The sequence below is a fragment of the Zootermopsis nevadensis genome, unplaced genomic scaffold (genome assembly GCF_977971745.1).
Source record: "Zootermopsis nevadensis isolate Lab colony 2312 unplaced genomic scaffold, Znev_1.0 Znev_ptg000027l, whole genome shotgun sequence".
Taxonomy (NCBI): Eukaryota; Metazoa; Arthropoda; class Insecta; order Blattodea; family Termopsidae; genus Zootermopsis; species Zootermopsis nevadensis.
The window spans coordinates 3,610,025-3,630,940 of record NW_028259159.1 but is presented as its reverse complement, the minus strand read 5'-3'; the positions used below and the strand labels follow the sequence as shown (position 1 = coordinate 3,630,940).

General features: G+C 36.6%; 1 protein-coding gene across 1 annotated transcript in view; it reads left to right on the top strand.

Moving 5' to 3' along the window:
• Window positions 1-20,916, top strand: part of LOC110829861 (uncharacterized) — a 297,508-nt gene that overhangs the window by 118,333 nt on the left and 158,259 nt on the right. Inside the window, exon 4 of the mRNA XM_087356519.1 lies at window positions 20,804-20,887. The gene's annotated coding sequence lies outside the window, so the exon portion shown is untranslated. The remainder of the gene's footprint in view (window positions 1-20,803; window positions 20,888-20,916) is intronic.

The window sequence follows — 20,916 nt, the reverse complement described above, 5'->3', positions numbered from 1 at the left end:
TAGGGAATAAATTCAAGGGTGCAATTACATTAGTGTATTGCAGAAAATTAAATGCCGGAAACAAGCGATGTGTGTAAGGATAAGCCAGTTATGTGCATTTTGCTCCAGTGTCATAAAACGAACACTTAATGCAGAGGTCGTGTCTTCCTTCATTCGCTAAAGTTTTATATTTCTGTCTAATGTTAAGGGTAAATTTAATATGATAGAACATCGGTAAAATGTTGACAACACTTTACATACAATCAAATAGAAATAATTTTACTCTAAGAAATGGTCGCGGTACAAAAATTGATTAGAGACAATAATAGACTTTTGTTACATTCCTGCGACAGTAATTAGGAAAGTGGAGTTTGTTTATTAGTAACAGGATACTGTACGTAATACTAAGAGGCTGTGTACGCGTATAATACCGTTTAGAGTTTAATTGTGACATTTCTCAGTCGTATCAGACGAACACCAGAATAGTATTTCCAAATCGACCTTTGTAATTTGCATATGTAATTATCTCATTTTGTCTGACGCTATGTGATCTTCTGTTTGTACGACGCCGTTAAATAAAGTAACGACACGGTTAAGATTTATACAAATAGGTTGATTATAGGTTTTCTGAGGAAATTCTAATTCATTGATGTTAAATTGGCAATATTTTGTAAGTTTTTAAGTTCGGTATTGTTCATATACCAATATCCTGTATCACATTGGTAGTAGACTACTCATTTCTAAAATATGTTATTGTGGGCTTTTCTAAATGACCAGTTAATTGCGTAACACCAAATTATATCTGCAATCAGACATTGACCAGCGCTGTATAGATAATTTGAAATGGGTACATTTAGGTTGCGGATTTAATTTAGAATATTGAGTTTCAAAACGTTTCGACGTAAAAGAATTTAAACCGCACTGATACACTAAAATTTTAGAAAAAGAAGGGAAGTATTGTTAACATAATCTGTTTTGTGTTTTATGCAGGCATTGGCCGTACCACAGATTTTGAGCACCAAGCCTATTACATATAGAAGCAATGTTTCCAATGGTAGCGTAGTATATTTAGATACAGACGTCCTGTTTGCCTGCAGTTTATTGGAAATTTGCGTGATAAGGGTAATGTTATTACTGGTTGTAGCTTTTTCAGTTAATTATCATTAACTTTATTTACATAACACTCAACAAGCTGCCGCATGCAGTGAAGAATTTAAGGCTGATATACGCAAAGGGACCTTAACGAAGAACCGCGCGAGTTAATTTACCTGTGATTAAATATAGTATTTTATTATATTTTAGTAGGAAATTGAAAATAAAAGTTTGTTTTAATGTCGGCAGTTGATAAATTGCATTGAAAGAATAATGGCGTTAAAAGTTTTAATTGTAAATGCAATTAAGGAGACAATTTTGGAAGCAGATTATGTAAAGCATTGATTATAAGCATGATAAATGTCTTTTTTCTAAAAGTGAAAACCCGTAAAACAGTTCTAGACATCTATAAAAATTGATTAGCAAAACTGAATCTTTCATTAACTCATACCGATTCATGGAATCTCGATATTGTATTAATTATTCATTTTTAAAAGAAAAATTACTTATATGTTTGAAGATGGCTGTCTTCTGGGTTGTTGCGCATTGTAGTCTGGTATAAGTTTACCTACATTTCGGAGGTCCATGCTGCCTCCATCATCATGGCGATGATGGAGGCAGCATCATTCCAGTTTATATACGGATTGGAAAGATTTAAATACCATATGTTCTTTGTTGAAGAATTTTCGTATCCACAGTATATATCTTCTTATAACCAACAACATGGCATGGTCATTGCTTTGTTTCTTCATAGAGCGTTCCTTCACCTCAAAATTTGCATCGTCCGAGTTGTCTGCAATATTAGTATAATTAAAACTAAGATTTAAGCCCATAATGGCTATTATAATGTGTTCTGATGTGAGATTTATTCTCCTAAAACTTTCTCGCGTTACAGTCTAACTATAGAGATTGTAAGCGATTTAAGTGCAGATTAGTGCTAATTAGACCATCTACCATGATATACAGACTCTTTAATTAATCCCTGACGGCTCTCATTTAACAACAAAGAGTGTGTTTGTGGAGTAGTTTAAAATAATCATTTCATGTCAGCAGAGTAGCTTTAGGTTTTTAAATGATAGCGGATAATGAAACAAAACACAGAGTAGTGTCAGGGCCTTATGTTCGAACGGCAGTAAACCTTCGGGTGCTATAAAAGATGAGGAATTTGTTGTCTACCTAAGCGCAGTAGCTTCTGAAGGACTCTCTTCCATGGATTTGATTAGCTGTTTTATATTGAGGGACGGGAGACTGGCGTAGCAAAGAAGGCGGCTTCTAATTTTTTTACCAATGAGAACGAATTTGCACCAAACGACTCGTTCGCCTATCGCATTAAATGCAACGTTGTTTGACCCTGCGGTAAAGAAACTTACGATCACGTACGATGAGTTTGTCTGCCTTTATCAATCCCACTGATGGCATGGCGGTTAACAAATACCATGTATAATCAGTATACCATCATTAAACACCACAATCAGCTTTGTGCTTGGTCAGAATATTGTCACATTTAATTTAAGGTAATTGTTTGACCGATTTATGAACAGTTGTTTGTAGAAATTTGTGCCACAACTCACATCGAAATCAACATGTCACATTTTCCGGATTTCATACACGAGTTTCTAAATTTATTTAGACTTCTTTAATACGTAAATAGTTCACTGTTTCTGAGCTGAACAACTAAATTTCATGTGCTAACTTATCAATAGCTAGTTCAACTAATGAACGATTCAGAGAATGGGACAAGAAAGTTGTTGGTTATTTGTGCTAATTTTTTATTATTTATAAATAATCTATTGCGGGTTTTCTAATAAAACATGAGGGTCTAGCTGTATAATGAGTCTGAATAGGCTAGGAATGAGACGACAGCCAGCTATTTTAAGGACATTAAATATATGTTAGGGATTTAACGGGAACGTATAGACAGAACTGCCAGTTCATTGACCCCGTGCAAAATGACTGCAGGAGTGACTGAATTAATTGGTAACCTATATGAAGGCAGTCAGGTCCCCACATTCGCCTGAGAGACTGAGTTATAGGCGAGAAACCTCAGAACAGCCGTTAGCCCTGACGATAATCCAGACGGTTACAGCTAAAGCAAACTGTTGGGCGTGGTTGAGTGAGAAGAAGAGGATTAGTAAGTGAATAATTGAATTAGTAGGTGGACCGATCGAGTCATGTGGTTACTAAGGCGTGTGAGAATGGTCAGTTGATTAAAGAGAGTTCAAGTGATGGATGAGTGAATAGGAGAAATTACACAGTAAAAAAAGAAATAATTGTAAAAAATTAAACTTTAGGCTGGTAAATTTACTCACTGAGCGAATAAAAGGATTTAAAAAGAGTAAGTAATTATATATACATTATGTATTGTCCTGAGATATAAATGAAGTTAGGAAGTAGTGTTGAGGAAATTAAAGATTAGTTAAGTACTTGAAATACGAACGGAGTCGGAACTCTACACATGCCAGTATAAAACATGAGCTCCAAGCACTAATAAAATGCAACCAGTGATAAGTACATTATTGATGATTCTGTTAAACGATAAAAACTTTGTATTCCGATAACAAAATATTCTGTTTATCACCGTAAATGACTATAAGAGTAATAAATATCAATTAATTGCATTATAGTTTAGTTATCTTGATATTTTAGTCCGGTAAGGAAATAAAACTGATATGAAATTCGTACCCATTCAGAAGACAAGTAAAGGAAGTTTCTAGTTACACTATACAGTGCACTTTCTCCGTCATGCTCTCGGTCTTCGTCTCCGCCAAGACTTAGTTCAGTGATTAAACCCATAAACCTGGTTCGGAAGTGCTTGAATCTCTTCGTATCAATCTTTGGCTTATGGTATAAGGGTTAGCACTTGGTTAGTTTTCTGCAGGACCGGGACAAATAACTTTTTTCTAAATTTAGCTGTGTTTATATTCCAACCTTTATACTCTTTACGTTTCTCCTCTGTACATTACTGGCGTGTTATCGCTCTGCTTTAAAGTCGTGCTTCATTGTAACTATACTTCTCAAGTCTTTCGAAATGTAAACGTAATAGTCATTCGGTCTGATAAGCAGAGAGGCGGTGAACAGGACTTAACAATGCTTCTGATGGTACAGACAAACTACTCAAAACACAACATCGCCTTCTATTGCTTGTGGTTTGTCTACCAGATCCCAATGACCTACATATTGCAGCACGATTCTACTCAGAATTCACTCTGTCATACCAATCTCTTAAAGTTCGACTCACTGTAGTGTTCTTGTCCCTATAAACGCATACACCGGGGACTGTTCTACCTATAGACTTGTGTGCTGTACATGAATTGAATTGTCTGGAACACACTTCCGCGACAGAAAGCCATGTTCCATACAAATTAGATGTCATATACATGTTTAAGACAAAGTTTCTGTTATCGCTCGTTGGGCGATAACATTTTGTGTTCTGGAACTTGCCCATGCGTATGGAAGTCTTTCCAACACTTTTTACCTCGCGTGTCTCTTGCGAATATACTAATGACAATACGGAATGGTCAAGCTCTCTAACACCTCAGTGAGTCAAATTACTATAAAAGCTGCAAAACACACTTTCCTGCAGTCTTCTGATGCCATGCCGAGAACTTGAATTGTTCCTGAATATCAACTATCCGCCTGAAAGTTGTATAAAACAGAAGCCATGTATTTGTCCAGAATAAAGTGTCCCATACAGGAAAAAAGATGTTCTACGAAGCTCCTGCTGGGACGTCAGATTTTCTATTTAAACGTAATAAACTTACTGTGGTAGTGGCTTGAGCTCGTGTATTCCGTGTCTTCTGATAACGTGTTAAATGCATATGTTGTAGTGACGTAATTCGTCTCCTACCCACTGAACTGCGTGATTGATTATCATGAGAGCTGACACAGACACATAACATCATACATGTGGAGACTTAACTCCATGGTTACATGTGATGTAAAAACATTCTGGTAGCCAAGGAAACAGAACGTAGTGGCATATTAACGAGAGATCTACTTTATGTTCACATTAAATACTAATATAAAAATCCTATCCAATATAATACAGCTGTAGTAATTATACACTAGATGAAACACTAAAAATATTTGGCATTAAAGCAGTCATTGAAACAAGAAATTATAACTGAAACGAAAATAAACGCTCATTCTCATGAAGACTGGAGAATGTAAAAAAAAACTGAGAATGTAACGAAGTACGTGGTGCAAAACCCTTCTTGAGAAGCTAGTAGTTGTTCAGATAAAGATATTACCTGCCTTTAATGAACCTCAGAGGATCATTGCCGTGATAAAAGAAGCTTGGCACTAGCCCCTATCATGAGTCTGATGCAATGAGTCCATAGTCAGGTGTCTGAGGATTGTGCCTTCGATGTTAAACGTAATTAGGAACAGTCCAACGAGACTAATTTGTGAAAGTTAAGAAAAAAACAATAAAACAGGAAACAAAAGAAATATATGAATGCTTTTACCACTTGGGCCACTGCCAGAACAAAGTTTTGATATTCCTAAATGCGTTCCTCCGTAATGGATTTCAAGTTACACAGTTTAAAGTCTCTGTGAAGTTCGGGCATGAACAAACAGACTGCGATATTTTTCCATAATTCCTTTCGTATGATAACAGTAGAAGATGCGTCTCAGTTTTACTGTGTCTGGGCTCGTTGCTGCAATAAATGGTTTTGTTTCTTGACGTATCGCATAGAAGAGACTTTTCTGTTAACTGCTTTGAAAGACAGCAAACACGAAACGTCTATCTCTGATATAAAAGGGCGGAGAAGCAAAGACCGAATGCATCACTTCAACGTGCCGTATTGAAAACTTTGGATAAAGAACGTTTTATACCACAGTGGCTACAGCATGGCTCGGAATCTGTGTTGCAGGACGATATCCTTCGAAACCTGAGCAAAGTTCTTTATATACAGAGTTTATAAATTATGTCTCGCATTGCGAAGTAAAACAGCACCGAGGATTTTAATAACTTCCACCTGCCTTTAAAGTCAGTTTCAGGGATTTCACTTTAACATGCGATTGTATGTATACATCATGCCGTACGTATGTGCTCTTTTGCTGGACGGCCATCTGCAGTTACGTGTTCTACTTTCTAATCAAATTTCTGGGTCATTCTGCATTTGCTGCCATCTGCAGGTTGCACTATCGTCACAGTGTAGTAGCAGTTCTTGCCAACTCTCACTTTCAGTTTCTCCTTTAAATTATACTTTTTTGAGCCAAAGAAATTTGTTGCTTTTGTTGATGAATTAGACGCCCAGACTTCGAAGGTGTTGTCATTGCAACATGTTATTTTCTCGTTTACTTTTTATTTATTTTTTCTGTTCCTGCCTTTACTTTTGTCTCCTTATTTTCGTACTAAGATTCAATCACCTACTACGAGCCCAATTTTTCTTAAATTTTCTTAGTTTTGATTATAGAATTTGTTTTATGTTGGCTATTAACATATTTTATGAAACCAAGGGGTTTTGTTTTGACTCTTTATTTTTAAACATGTTGTAATTTTGACTACTACTATTTTTTGTGCTTCTTCTTGTATGGGCTTCCTCTTTCCTTCTTTACTACCAATCTGTGTCTGTATGTGTTGATGCAATCAATATAACGTTAACACTTTCCCTGTCTTCTTATTTGTTCTTCCAATTATATGCTTATATTGTTGTTATTAATAATGTTACTTCTCAACTCTGAGAATAAGAGCATTTTTATTCATTGTCACCGAAACATCTGTGAAGTTCGACGTTTGTACACTCGCAAAGAGAAAATCAGTATCTGTTATTTTGAAATTTGCATATCAGTATAAAATGTGATATTTTAATTGCGACACAATGCGGTCTTCTAGGTGATCACCATTCCTCATAGACTTTGGTGATCACCTTGTACATATGACACCACAATTTAGAGCACATCAGTAGACAATCTCTAATAATATATCTTTTTTTTTCTAATTTACACAAATTCTACTTTCCTTAACCTACTCCCACAGTTCACTTGAAATAAATTAGCTGGAATAGTGCTGCCAACATATTAATATTAATTATAAAAATTGGATCTTGGAAACAAATGTCGTCGTAATATGACGTTGCAAATTTCTACTTGCCTCATATGACTGTATTTCTCTAGCGTTTTATGTACGCGGTTTTTCATACTGCGATTCTGCACACTACTTTTTGGATCATTATTTATTTAATCGTAACCAAAAATTAGCCCTACAAAGAATGCAGTGACTAGTTCATTGAATTCGGGTTTAACAACATTGTTTAGGGAGAAAAACATAATTTAGCACAAACAGTCGTAGGACATTTCTTGAAATATATACAACACATGAATTTTTAATCATATTGTGCAAAGACATTTTGTCCACTTTCGTCTCTTGTACGAAATGTAGTTAACAAGGTGCCTTTTTGTAACGTGATAACGAACAGAAGTATCCACGGTGTAAGAACCTCTGACTGACTGTTCATGCCGTCAGGTCTTGCTATAAGACACTATTGCTTCGACCTGGAGCATTGAGTTTGGATCAAAAGACGGAGATAAACTTACAAGAAAAACAACGAACGGCCTCATAAAAGGGTGAATTATCTATTTGAAAGTTTCTTTAACATCAGTACACGAATAATATTTTGAGCATTGTTCATTTTCTGAAATAATCCTATTTTGACATAAACGACGTTTCGAGGATTTGATCCACTCCCGTCGTTGTATGAATATGCATTATTTTTGGTTTTAATATTATTGCAGACACTTTGGATGTACACTAATCACTTGGCCGTAGGATAATACGAAATCTCTGACTGTTATGACAACGTATCGCCCGAATGTTTTGTGCCCCTACGTAAGAAGAAGGTATCTTCGGCAAGCCCAACACGAAATGTTTTCTTGAATGCGAGGTAGAAATAGAAAATAAAGCTGCAATTCTAAATTCGTGTAGGGCTTTAAAATATATCGACACCCAAGTTAATGGATTACTGATATATTTGTAGTCCTATACCATATATCAACAGAGCGGGGCTCCTCTTTCTTTACACATCAAATAGGGTATAAATTTCACAGAAGCAGAGCTGTGGGGGTTACGAGTGGTGAGGTATGGGATAAGCGATAAATGCGGTTGGATGTAGGCAAAGATGGAAGAGGTTAGGGCTGCTGGTCTGGGAGAACAGGAACTTCCAATAACATTGAGTGACACGCGGGTTGCGTTGTGCTAGCAGTTTGGGTGGGAGAGACCCGCTTTCTACCTCACATCAAGTGTACCTACTGCACTGTGTCTGCTTGAAGCCGTACCCTGCAGACGAAGGTTGAGTGCTGTATCGGGTAGTTTTTATTTATTTATTTAGTGACGATTTACAGATGTAATTATTTTTAGAAATATAATTAGCTTCAGAATAGTTATAGAGCATACATCACAATTTAACCTATTTGAAAGAGTTTACTATAACATTATGCTGTAAATAACAACATATGTCAGGTAAGAAAAAAGGTAAATCTGAAATGGTACTATAACGTAATGCCAGTTCCTAAGCGTTTATACAAAAATGTAAGTTGATCTGAAAAGTGATATAAATACAAATTTAAGACAGACAGACAGACCAGAGATTAGGCAAATGCAAATATAGAACGAAGAGACATGGATTGGAGAAGTGTTTTTTACAGCGAGGGAGATACATTTGTAGATTACAAGCGTATGGAGACGAAGTAGTCAGGAAAACATTTGTACATAAGAGATCTGAATTAATTTAAAAGTTTATGATATTACATGTCGAGGAGCGACATGGTCTGTAAGGTCATCTACTATTCTTAAGATGGTGAAATATATGATGATGTGGTGTGTCGGGCGTGAAATACCTACAGTATTTTGAAAAATGGCCGAGAGAAATAGACCTAGGACTAGATTCCAGGCGACTGGGACAACAATAATGCGTTTCACTTATATTGCAAATTTTCGTTGTTTCTTTTGGTAATTATACGGAAATTGTGGGTTAGTACTTCAAAACAGACAACGTTCGCATTTCTTTGAATAAGTTTAAATGACAATGAAAGGATAATCGTCATTGACAATTATTTTATTTTAATGATTCTTTAAAGATTTACAACTATTTTACAGACTTCACTACTGTTGTGCTGGACATTATATATTGTAATATATACTAAATATGCCCGAGACAGTGGCCGCCGTCCTAACACATTCCCATCGCATCATACTAAATATAGTCGTGACTTATATAATGAGCATTGTTCAACATACACCTCCGAAACGTCGGGTGCACTTACTGTAGTCTGAGCGTAGCAATGTTAATATATGTCTTACGTAAATTTCAATGACGTTGTTTTAATGAATGTAAACATTTTAAAACATGAACGTGTGCAGGGTACGAAAGCCCTCTATACCGGCTCAGCTACTCCCTCCAACCCGACACACTCACACACACACAGGGCGATACAAGTCTGAACTGTGGTATCGGAAATTCTAAACTGTCACCAAGAGATATTTCCCCAACGTTCTAGAAACTTCCCTTCTTCTCCCTGTATTTCCCTCTGTCTCCCTCCCTCCAACCACCACACATACTGTTTCTTTGCCTTCCTATATTTTTTCTTGATTTTTCGCATGTCATTTTTGCTGTCAGAGACAAGGATGGAAATTCTATTCTGGTAAGACTCAAGTCCATCTTGACTTCTGCTGAAAACTGTATACAGTATCACAATACATTTAGTTTATCACATAATCGCATTAATCATGCTGCTTTATATCAGATACGTTTCGTTCTTATGGAGCTATTGGCACGTCGTCTTCTGAATCATACTCACTTATGTTGTAGTTATGAACACACAATGACAGGCACGAATTTTGTGCATAAATTTTTTAACCAAATACGTTCAACGAAGACATGTAGAAATCGTTAAACGTAGAGACAGCTCTAAATGCTGGTATAACTCTGTGAATCTGAACGGAAAATTACTTGTGAAAAGTATTAATGCAGAATTAAGTGTACAAGGTAACTGTGGCTGAATTGCGCATAGTATAATCAAAAATGTGACGAATAAGACTTTAGCAGGGATAAGTACCACCTACCGCGGTAGCATGATCAGTGCCATTGCATTTTTGTCGAATTTTGTGCAGTATTGTAATAAGTCAACAGACACTAGCAAATTGTTACTGTCACATTACTTTAGTGACTCAAACTTGAGCACACAGTCGCTCTGTTTGTCAGTGGATCCACCGCATTTTATGTAATTCTGAGGTTGATTTTCTGTGCTCATAAGAGACAGCCGCATGCCTCTGTTCTTCCTGCGGGTTAGTTACATTTTATTCTTGTACAGCCTCTTCCATCTACTCTTTTACAAGAACTGGTCTCTCTGTCTTTTTTTTTTTGCGACGTCCTTTTGCTAGGAGGTTTTCAGCACAGTGCTAACTTTGGGAACGTAGTTCTTTTGATTAGCAATCTTTCTAAACCGAAATCCTTTTTATTTCTTCGTCGATTTGTTCTCGAACGCTATAAATCTGTACTTTTCTTCGAATTGAGAGATTAGCTTTACTCACTGACAACACTGCAGTCAAAATTTTGCATGACGTTATATTGAGATTCCTTCAATATATTTTAGTAGTATATTCTACTGGGGCTTTATTTCCGTCGTCCCTTGGTGAGCTATGAATTCGTTCATTCTTTTCAGAGTGTGCACAGTTTCTTTATCCGTTACAAGTTATTTTAAGTTTCCCATAAAATCAAAAACTCGATCCGAAATTATGAAAAATGTTGTGACGTCTTGGGAGGATGATAGGCGAACTGAATTTATACGTCTTACTCAAAATGGATGCGCATTATTAAACTCGTTAGTTGAAACTTGGTGATTTTATGCTACAGTTTATAGTCAGTAAAGTCAAACATTCTATAAGTATGTTCAGTATTTTACACCATACCCATTAAATTTAATAGTCAGTGTCAACACATTTTTTTTTGTATAGTTTAGTCAAAGTTCCACATTCTATATTTAGACACATTGAATGTCTTATTGGGTTCCGTCCCAAGATACATTTGCTTTGATACAAACAACATATCAAGAGACACGACTCCTTTCAAAGGAAAGCAAACAACTGTGGCTTGATATCCCGTGTGCTGGATATGGCTGCAAGACAAGGAAAATATATTTACTCAAGAAACTAGACTTCTTTGCAAATATTGCAGTCTAACGACGGCAATATATACACACACACAATAGAATTGACATTTGGTATTCCCTTAGTCCTTCTTGTATGTCAGCAAAGGGTGCGCAACATAAGGACACTCCCCCCAACTTTGTTGTCAACTTCACCTTCATGTGGTGTATGCTATTAACACAAACAACGCTGTAGTAATCAGCTTAATGGAGGAGTGACATTTGCATCTGATATATAAGCAGATGCCATTACCTTAACCCAGAAGAACTAAGACGTGTTTTGGAATTCGCGTAGCATCTCGAGTGCAGTGAATTCCATTAAAGAAGTTTTGGTTAAATTAATATAGGTTCTGGTTTTAATTGTATTATGACAGCCGTTTACAACCATAGTAGATCGGTGCATTTCAGGGCCTTGCATCATTAATTAAATCCTTTGAAGCCCGCATGACAGAGAACTGCAAGTTGGAGGGGGGGGGGGGGAGTCGTGAAAGACATTGCAATTAACGGGGCAAGAAGAGAGAAAATTTCGGATGTGCAAGTTCCCAGAAAGCGCTCGCCTGTTCTTCTGGTAAAGGTATCTTAAAGATACATTAAAAGCACAGTTCTTACCGCAAAGAAAACACAACGCGTCTCTATTATAACAATAAAGTGGTTAATGCTGTTTAATGCTGTTAGGTGAATAATAGCTGTCCATTTTAAAAAAGAACCATAAATACACTTTGTGAGAGAAATGTAGCTTTTACGACAAACATCAACAAAATTTTAGTGAGCTATCAGCTGTGCCAGTTGATAAGGAATAACAGTAATTTTTAACAAATTTAAAATACGGAGTTCTTGAATATTAAAGCAGGCGATTTGTACAGTGATCATTATGCGTCAGAGGGATAGGCGAGTACTTGAATAAGACAGTCGTTAGGAGATGTAAAGCTATACGCAGATGTTTATAATTAAAGTCATTACTTTTTTTTTTAAATGCCTGTCTTTGCAGGTTTCTACTCGGCAACTGATCAGAACTTCGCTATTTCTATGGACCCGAATGTTTATTATAGTGTTCACAAATGTATGCCACGGGGGCCTCACAAAACGCGGTGAATTCTTTAAATAGCTGAGCGACTATTAGGCTCTCAATAAATACCCCACTGTATGGAGTTAATGTAAACAAAGCAATGGTATAATTGAGCTCTGCAAAGGGGTTTCAAAACTTCTGAACACTTAATATGAATTTCTGTAATAAAGAAACTCACATCTTGATCTTTGAAGCAAGTAATCTGAGTGTCGTTAAACCCGGAACATTCGCACTGCTTCTCCCTCTACTGGAGCACAATTATTAACGACGCCATTCCAAGCCGTACATACTAAATTCTTACTTTACTCGCCTTGAACATCTTCGATTAATTAATAAACTAATTACGTAACTTCAAAACAACCTGGGATGTTTCGTAGGCTCACCATTCAGAGCTGATAAAGTGTTCTTATTATCGCACTGCCCTTACAAGGAATTCCCATTGTTTAATTTAGTTCCTACACTAGCAGTTTCTACAAGAGAATACGTATGAAGAAACGAAATTATTAATTACTTTGATGCACACTATCAATGGTGATAAATAAGGTTCTGATAATTATGTAATACACATCAAATAATAAAAAAAATGTGTGTCTCTCGCGAAATGGAGTTCAAACCCTGACTTTCTAACATAAAACCCCCCCACCTTGGTTATTATTCCGACCCATATAAATAGTACAGTTCCCAACGCTATAGTCCTATTTCCACAAGGTCCATGTTCCTTTCTTTGTTCCACATCCGTCGGTGTTTTATTTATTTGCGTTTCAAGAGATTTCTTTTTTAAAAATCTTAATGTTTTTCACGTTTTCTCGAAATTCGAGATACGTACTTGTTCCTCGATTAATGTACCTTAGAGTTAACCAGTACCAAGTTAGATGTTTGTTAAGTTTTCTTCGTTTCACGATGTCCCCTAAGTATACCATTAAGGGGATAGCTCAGTAATTATACGGACTGAAAATATGGGGTTCGATTCCAGTCATGCATAGGTATTTTGTGTTGGCTACTGCGTTCAGACCGGATCTTTGGCTCTCCGATCCAGCGAGTACTGGATGATATAAAGCTTCTGAAGGTGATCTAGATACGTTCCTCTGAAGTGTTCGTTAGCGTCTACAAGGCCACACGGCGTCATTAACCATAAGACCACGATCATTACCTTAAGAGTCATTGTAACCTCGGACGATGATTATTTTTCTTGTATCTCAAATAGAAAGTTTTTCGTTGTGTATATCCAGACCTCTGCTGGTACATGCAAGTCCGGACAAACTCAGCCCGATAGAATAGCAACACTGCGCGTTACATCTTAATGCTCTGAACTAAGTGGTCAACCCCGTTGCGATCCTGGATTACCTCAGCCCTAAATACCGTGGGAGTTCTTGTGTCTGTGTGTAGTGTATTTGTCAGGGTGTGAGCAAATGGCAGGAGAAAGCAGCAGATTTACTGAAACAGATACGACTGAACTGAGAGGAAAGAACAGATAAAGATGAAAATGGGGGCAGAGATAGGAAGTGAATAACAATTCTCTCGTCTTCGCTGTGAGATATAGGAGAAGTTTGTTGGGGAAAGTTTTCGAGAAGCAAAGTAGTGTGCATAGTCGTTGTCTGTGTAAGAGCCGATCTCCATGAAGTGAAAGTTGCATAACTTCCATCCCAGGCATGAGCCCCAGACTCTGTCACCACAAAACCACAAGGACGAGCTTTATCAAGAACTATGCAGAAACTTGTTCTTAGGTGAATTAATTTCAAAATGAATCTGTATGAAAGTCCGTCTGTGTTCAAGAACAAATATAAGTGATGTTTGTATTGCGAAGTGACGTAATACGTAGTCTCACTTCTGCATTCCTTTCTCGTTCTCTCATTCTTTCTATTTATTTTGTTACGCTGTCTTTAATCTTTTCTCCTTGTTTTTAAGGGGAAGATTAGCGCGTTCAGTAACGTAAATTTTAAACTCGTCGAATCTTCTCCTCAGAGTTTCTAAATTTCACTTTATTCTAAGATCAAAAGATAATTGTATAGAGGCACAGTCACTGTTAACGCTTTGAAGGACCGAGCTCACAGAAATAATATTTAAAACTCAGTTCCTATTTCCGAAATAAGCAACACATCTCCGTTACAAAGTTCAATTTATTAATGTTGTTTAAGAAAATTATCTTTGTTTACTCTGAGAATCATATGCGGCCGATTAATACAATCCGTAAGGAAAACACACAATTATTGAACGTTAAAATAGCTGGTGCGTATAATTACAAATTTAATTTTAACAGATAAATTTTAATATGATTATTGTCGCCCTTAGGTTGCGTAATGTAAACTTCCTGTAACACGTTCTGCAATTGGTACGCGCATCACGAAGCTGGCTACCGTTATTCCATCTGCGTACAGTTTGTACCATTTTATACGCACATGTGAATGAGAATCTTTATGGATGTTATTGCGTTAGTCAGTTATCTGTTCTCTTGCTGTACGTTGGGTCTGCTGGCCATAAACGGAATATTTTGTGCCCCCGTACGCATGCACGAACGCATATCTGTATTTCCCGACTCTATACTACCACAGTTGCTATTCTATTCGTTAAATCCTTTTGATATGCAAAATAGATGGTTGTAGACGGAGTTGGTGAGATAGACTTCGAGATACCGCGATAACGATAATCGATATAGTTCTAGTGAAGAAGAGTGGCTGTAGCCACCCTAACGGTTCAGGTCATGTCAACATTTGAAGATTGAAGTGATTCCACGACACGCAGTCCAGGCCTGTTGCTTAGTCCACTGTGGTCGTGTTGCAGCTGTTTGATAAAATTTAAGAAACTTCTAGGCATTAAAGAATATATATTCCAATAGACAGAAAAATAGAGGCCTGCATAGAAGTTAACGCAGAGAGTAATCATACAAAAAGTATAATTATGTAAACAGAAGTATAGCGATGGTGCGAAATTTCTCCACAGAGATTCTGGTTTGATTATATTTTAATTGTTCATGTTTTGGTTAAAAACATTCATGAAATGGGATAACTAGGGTATTGGTATGTGGTTGAGAAACTGACATTGAGAGTGACGTGTTTGCTTCGTTAATTGTTTCTGGGATATGAATTGAATTGAACCATTTTTTGTAAGGTTTCATTGACAGCCGTTTGTTGTAACGGTGATGAACAATAGGGGTTTCATAACGTGAATTGCCTGTAATCATGATTAACTATTTTATTATTATTATTTATTATTGACTGCAAATGGGTTTATACCCGGTGGCAGTGTCCTACAATAACATACAAAACAATGAGACAGAACAGAACAATGAGATACATCAACACAATGAGACAGAACAAAACAATAAACAAAAGGACACAACAAAAACAATAAGACACAATAAACAATGAGATACATCAACACAGAGACAGAACAAAACAATAAACAAAAGGACACAACAAAAACAATATGACACCCAAACAATGGGATACATCAACACAATGAGACACAACAAAACAATAAACAAAGGACACAACAAAAACAATAAGACACAATAAACAATGAGATACATCAACACAGAGACAGAACAAAACAATAAACAAAAGGACACAACAAAAACAATATGACACACAAACAATGGGATACATCAACACAATGAGACACAACAAAACAATAAACAAAGGACACAACAAAAACCATAAGACACAACATACAATGAGATACATCAACACAGAGACAGAACAAAACAATAAAAAAGGACACAACAAAAACAACACATCCCACTCAAAATCAACCAACTCATAAATTACAAAACCATCCAACCTCAAGTACTTAACTTAAAAAAAAGAACTTAATACCACCTAGACATAAGACAATAACTGTAATGTATTACAAACGTCATGAACTGATGCACTCACACAACAATACAATGAGACACAACAATACAACATACCACACTCAAAATAAAACATCTGACACAATAAAAAAACACACATCCACTAATTAATCACAATACTTAAGAGTGGAATATAGAGTCCGCTCTCAGTACATGAAAATTTTATCCCAAAGAACTACAGCCCTTCATCACTTGGAGACTAAGACACTTCACTTCACTTATCACCATTTATTCCCAACTTAATAACCCTTAGCTTGTAACTACTTTTCTGACCCTCTTTCTAAAGGTGCCTAATTTACAGGGGAAAGACTCTAGCACGCCTGGAGGTAATTGGTTCCAGCTTCTTATGGTCCTATTTACAAAGGAATATTTGCCTACATCCGTTCTTTGTTTCCTAGTCCTAATTTTCCGAGTATGATCGTCCCTGCCCAGGTAGCATGGCTTTAATAATCTATCCTCTATCATTTTCCAAGCCCGGCCCCCCGTGTATGCTTTGAAAAGGGCGCACATTCGGGCTATCAATCTTTTTCTCAGTGTAACATTATGCCAGCAATTTAGTTAGCAAAGTAATTAGCTAATTAGCTAGTTTGATAACTATTCAGTAAGTTAGTTAAAAATAAATATCTCGACTTTAAGGGAGCATGGTAGTAGGTAGTCTGTTAAAGGAGTTACTGAGTTGTGCGTTGAACAGCAATGCTGCCAACTTTGAAACTCCGTTTATGGTAGTATAGAGACCCGCCTAACGGATGCCATGTACCCATCGCATCAAACGATACTGTGCATTATCCCCTTTTGCGTCTTGAGTCTGACGGCTACACGGCAAGATAAAGCTGAATGTAGCGGTGCTGGTCTGTTGGAGAATGTTGATGAAGACGTTTTTATAACTTTTGTAATGACTTCCAAATGTTAACTAGCTTTTCTCTTTCATAAACTGCTTCATAGGTTTCCGTTTTAAAAGGGTGTTGAGAAAAATCAATGAATTTTTATTAACAAAGACAAAGAGTGTAATAATACCGTAGATCTATGCACATGAAAGTTGACGTTAGGTTCATAGAGCACCATCTCTTGATCGTTCAAGTTTCTTTCGAATGTAAGTATTCAGTAAGAATGGAAGAAAACATGGCGTTAACTTATAATAATGAAATGGTCGTCACGTTGGTAGCAGAATTAGTAAATACATAAATGTTCTCACTACTGAACCTCGTGTTGTATTTAAATTAATATAAATGTATAATGAACACGCGGAATCTAATAAATATATGTACTAAAGAGCACAGTATAGGCAGTCACTATCAGGCTAAGTAATTAAGTTAATTAGGAGGTGCAATCCATTTTACCCATTTCCTAGTGCGAATAGGAAATTTGGGTTTGTGTAACCATAGCAACTTGATTCGGATTTGTTTAAAAGACTCTGGAAATATATAAAATGGTTCCGATCTCCGGTAGGACTTTGTTTGATTTTGGAAATCCGCAATTTCGTGAACACGTCATAAAGGGTTTAATTATCTGTACCCGTCAACGTGGCAAAAGTAGAGAAATGAAATATGACGTTTACAAATGATGTGCCACCGTCAACGTAAACCGCATAATCTAGGTACACAATAAGAAATAATATATGTAGCTACTCAGTACGGACGCAGTACTGCAAAGTTGTAACTGTTCTTATTTTACTTTGGTGCATTACACATCAGTGCATGTAACCTTACGACGAAAATCTCCGTATTTTCAGAGCGTCCAGCGATTATTTTACTAATCAGTACTTTTGCTTATATTTTGTAGTTACAATTATCTGCACTTATAGATTCATTCGCTTCTGAATTTCTTTTGTTTTTATAATTATATTAAGGGCTCTTAATCTCTCTCTGTACTATAATCTTTCTTTTTTCTTGTCGGTTCTTTTATATCCTATCGCACTCCTTGGGCATCGGATTTCTTTTGCCACGAGTTTACTCGTATCTTTTTCCTTCATTATCAAAGTTTCAGTTTCGTAGGAGTAAAAGTGATACTGACATTGCATTACAAACTTTTAGTAGCGTGTCTCTACTTACTCTCAAACAAAAGCTACTCCTAAAGGTGCCATTAATGGAATTAAAGTTATTATTCTTTGTTTTAAAACTCTGTACCAGTATGTGACGGTGATACATGTGGAATGCTTACAGCTGAAAACGGACGTTTAAAACTCGTGATACTTTGTGCATTAGGAAGTTCACGTGCTTTCTTTGAAATGCAACCAGTGGCCCCCGTGGCAAAAGGCTGGCGATTAATGTCGCCGTGTTTTCTGACACAACACAAACCGAAGTTCCAGACGATTTTCACTGTGAAGCCCTTCTTGTGTATCTGGGGACTTAAAAATGCATTGTTACTGACGTATGATTCTTCCTCGCCCCCCCCCCCACCAAATGGGAATAAATATTATCATCTGCTTTTCTTTATCCATTTCTGTGTTGGATGTTTTCTGAAAATGCAATTTTATTTGTTTGTTTATATGACAATGTATAATCTCCGCTGACTGAAACGTGCATGTCACATGTACACCTAAAAGTGTCGTGAGGCGGCAAGAGATAAGACATACATCACAAACAATCTCACGGAAGAGGGAGTCTGTTTCAGAGCAGTTTATCTCGTTCGTAACTTTCGAAAGGTAAAACGCGTATGTCAAACTGTTTAGGTTACACATACTGAGTTAATAATTATAAAACATCTTTATGCACGCTTAGGTAGGTAAGAAATACTTGCTGTAGTAGGAAAACATCAAAGGAAGAAATCATTCGGGAGACTTTTATGTAGATGGGAAGATAATATTAAAATGTGTTATAAAGTCGTACCGTGTGGACTGGACTTGGGTAATTAATTGCCGGGTTACGCAAAATGCGAATTTCTCCGCATGCTGAGAGTGTGTTATCTTGAACCGACCCCGTAGGCCCTTGTGTCCTGGGAATCTTGTGTCCTGGGAATTTAACTGGGGCGACCTCGGGACTAGGTGAGGGCCGACTGAACTGTGTCAGATGGACAGTATTCTTTTTGGATGTGACGGAACAGGTTCTCGCTAACACAAGACCGTCTCTCGGACCACCGGTTGGGTGGGTAAGTGCAAACTGGTCTTGTACCGCCGGGCTTTCGACCGAGATTTATATGTAGCTGTTTCTTTGTGTTTTCAGTTGGTATTTTACTTGGTTTAACAGGAGGTTCAATTGGGAAAGGAGCTACCATGTCTCTTGGTGGTAAATTGCCCCTGAATATGGAATTTTGTGAGAGGTAGAGAGGGTGTAATATTTGTATTTATTGTAAGGAGTTGATATTTCTCTTTTGAGGCAAACTATTGTTGAGCCCTTTTTGTTCTGGCTTTAAACTTCAGGGCTCGAATGTAAAGTCAATAAGTGTGCATTAATGTTTGGTTATGTTGTAAATAATCTATTTAACTCCATATGTCTTTGAGAAAATGTATCTTTATTTATTACCCGATATACATAAGAGGGCATCGCCATGGTAAGGAATAATTCAATTCAATTCAATTCATTTATTAAAGTGCTTGACAACAGCCAAAAAGGCCAATAACAGCCAAGCACTAACAACAATACAGACATTACAATACAAAAGCAAACAAACAATGAACTGAAAACATAAATGTATAATATTGATTTATTGCAAAATAACTAATAAGTAAATGAGCTAAATGATATGAATAAGTAAAATAATAATTAAATTACAATCAGTTCAAATTTGGACAAACAACATACAAAATAAAATGTTATACTAAATAAACAATAAAAAACAATGATTATTGTTTAAAAAGCTGGCTGACCTCAGTAAGCAAAACACGGTCTTTGTTAAAGATGTCGATGCTCCTACAGACTGCATTGGCACCAGAAACACATCTGGCAAAGGGACTGGCCTTGAAATTACGTTGTACAGTAAAGGTAGAGTAGTCTCTGATAGACCTAGTGGATATGCAAAGACTAACTGTATCAAAAACAGATGAGCAACTAATTTTGCCTTTAAAAACATTGATGAGGAAAAGCGCATCCAAAAGCCTCCTCCATACTAATAATTATAATCTCCCCCTTCTGATTTGTCTGAAGGGGCGATAATGTTCCAGCTTTTCGAGGTTTCCTTTCCATGGAATTAATTAATGGCTTACCAAGGCGTAATATTTGAAGTAGTGGTCACTTAAGGTATAGCCTAAAAGATAAAAAGTATGGAAGAATGTGTTAATTTTCTCCCAGATTTTACTCAATTTAGAATTTGTGAACAGATCAACATTCCATATTCTGAATGGAGAGGAATGGCCTGTAGTGTCGGACTGTAGCTTCTCCGGTTTTCTGTTCTTTTTCAAACGGTATAAATCAGCACTTGAGCGTGTAGTTAGTTTTTGCATTTGAAATTCTTAGCACCGTTGACTGACGTAGTTATCCATTTTTTAAAATAAAGAACTGTAGTATATTTAATTAGAACATTTGTCGATTTAGAATCCACTTTTTGAAGGCACATGATGACACGTGATAACACCCAATTAATTTTCTTTGAATTTCAAGACACAACTGTCTGATTTTCTGATTTTGAACCTGCTCCGACAAAGATCTTGCCTCTTTAGTCAACAGGTGAGAAACCGCACACGACCGATTTAAATTTATGTGCTTATTCATTTATGTTTTGATTGTCTCGATTTTCAGACGGACTCCGGAATTGACGCTATAAAAATATGAGCAGTTGACAAGCACAGATGTGGGCACCAAGAATGAATAAACCGATCGACCGTAAGTAATTTTTTTCGAATCAAACGAAA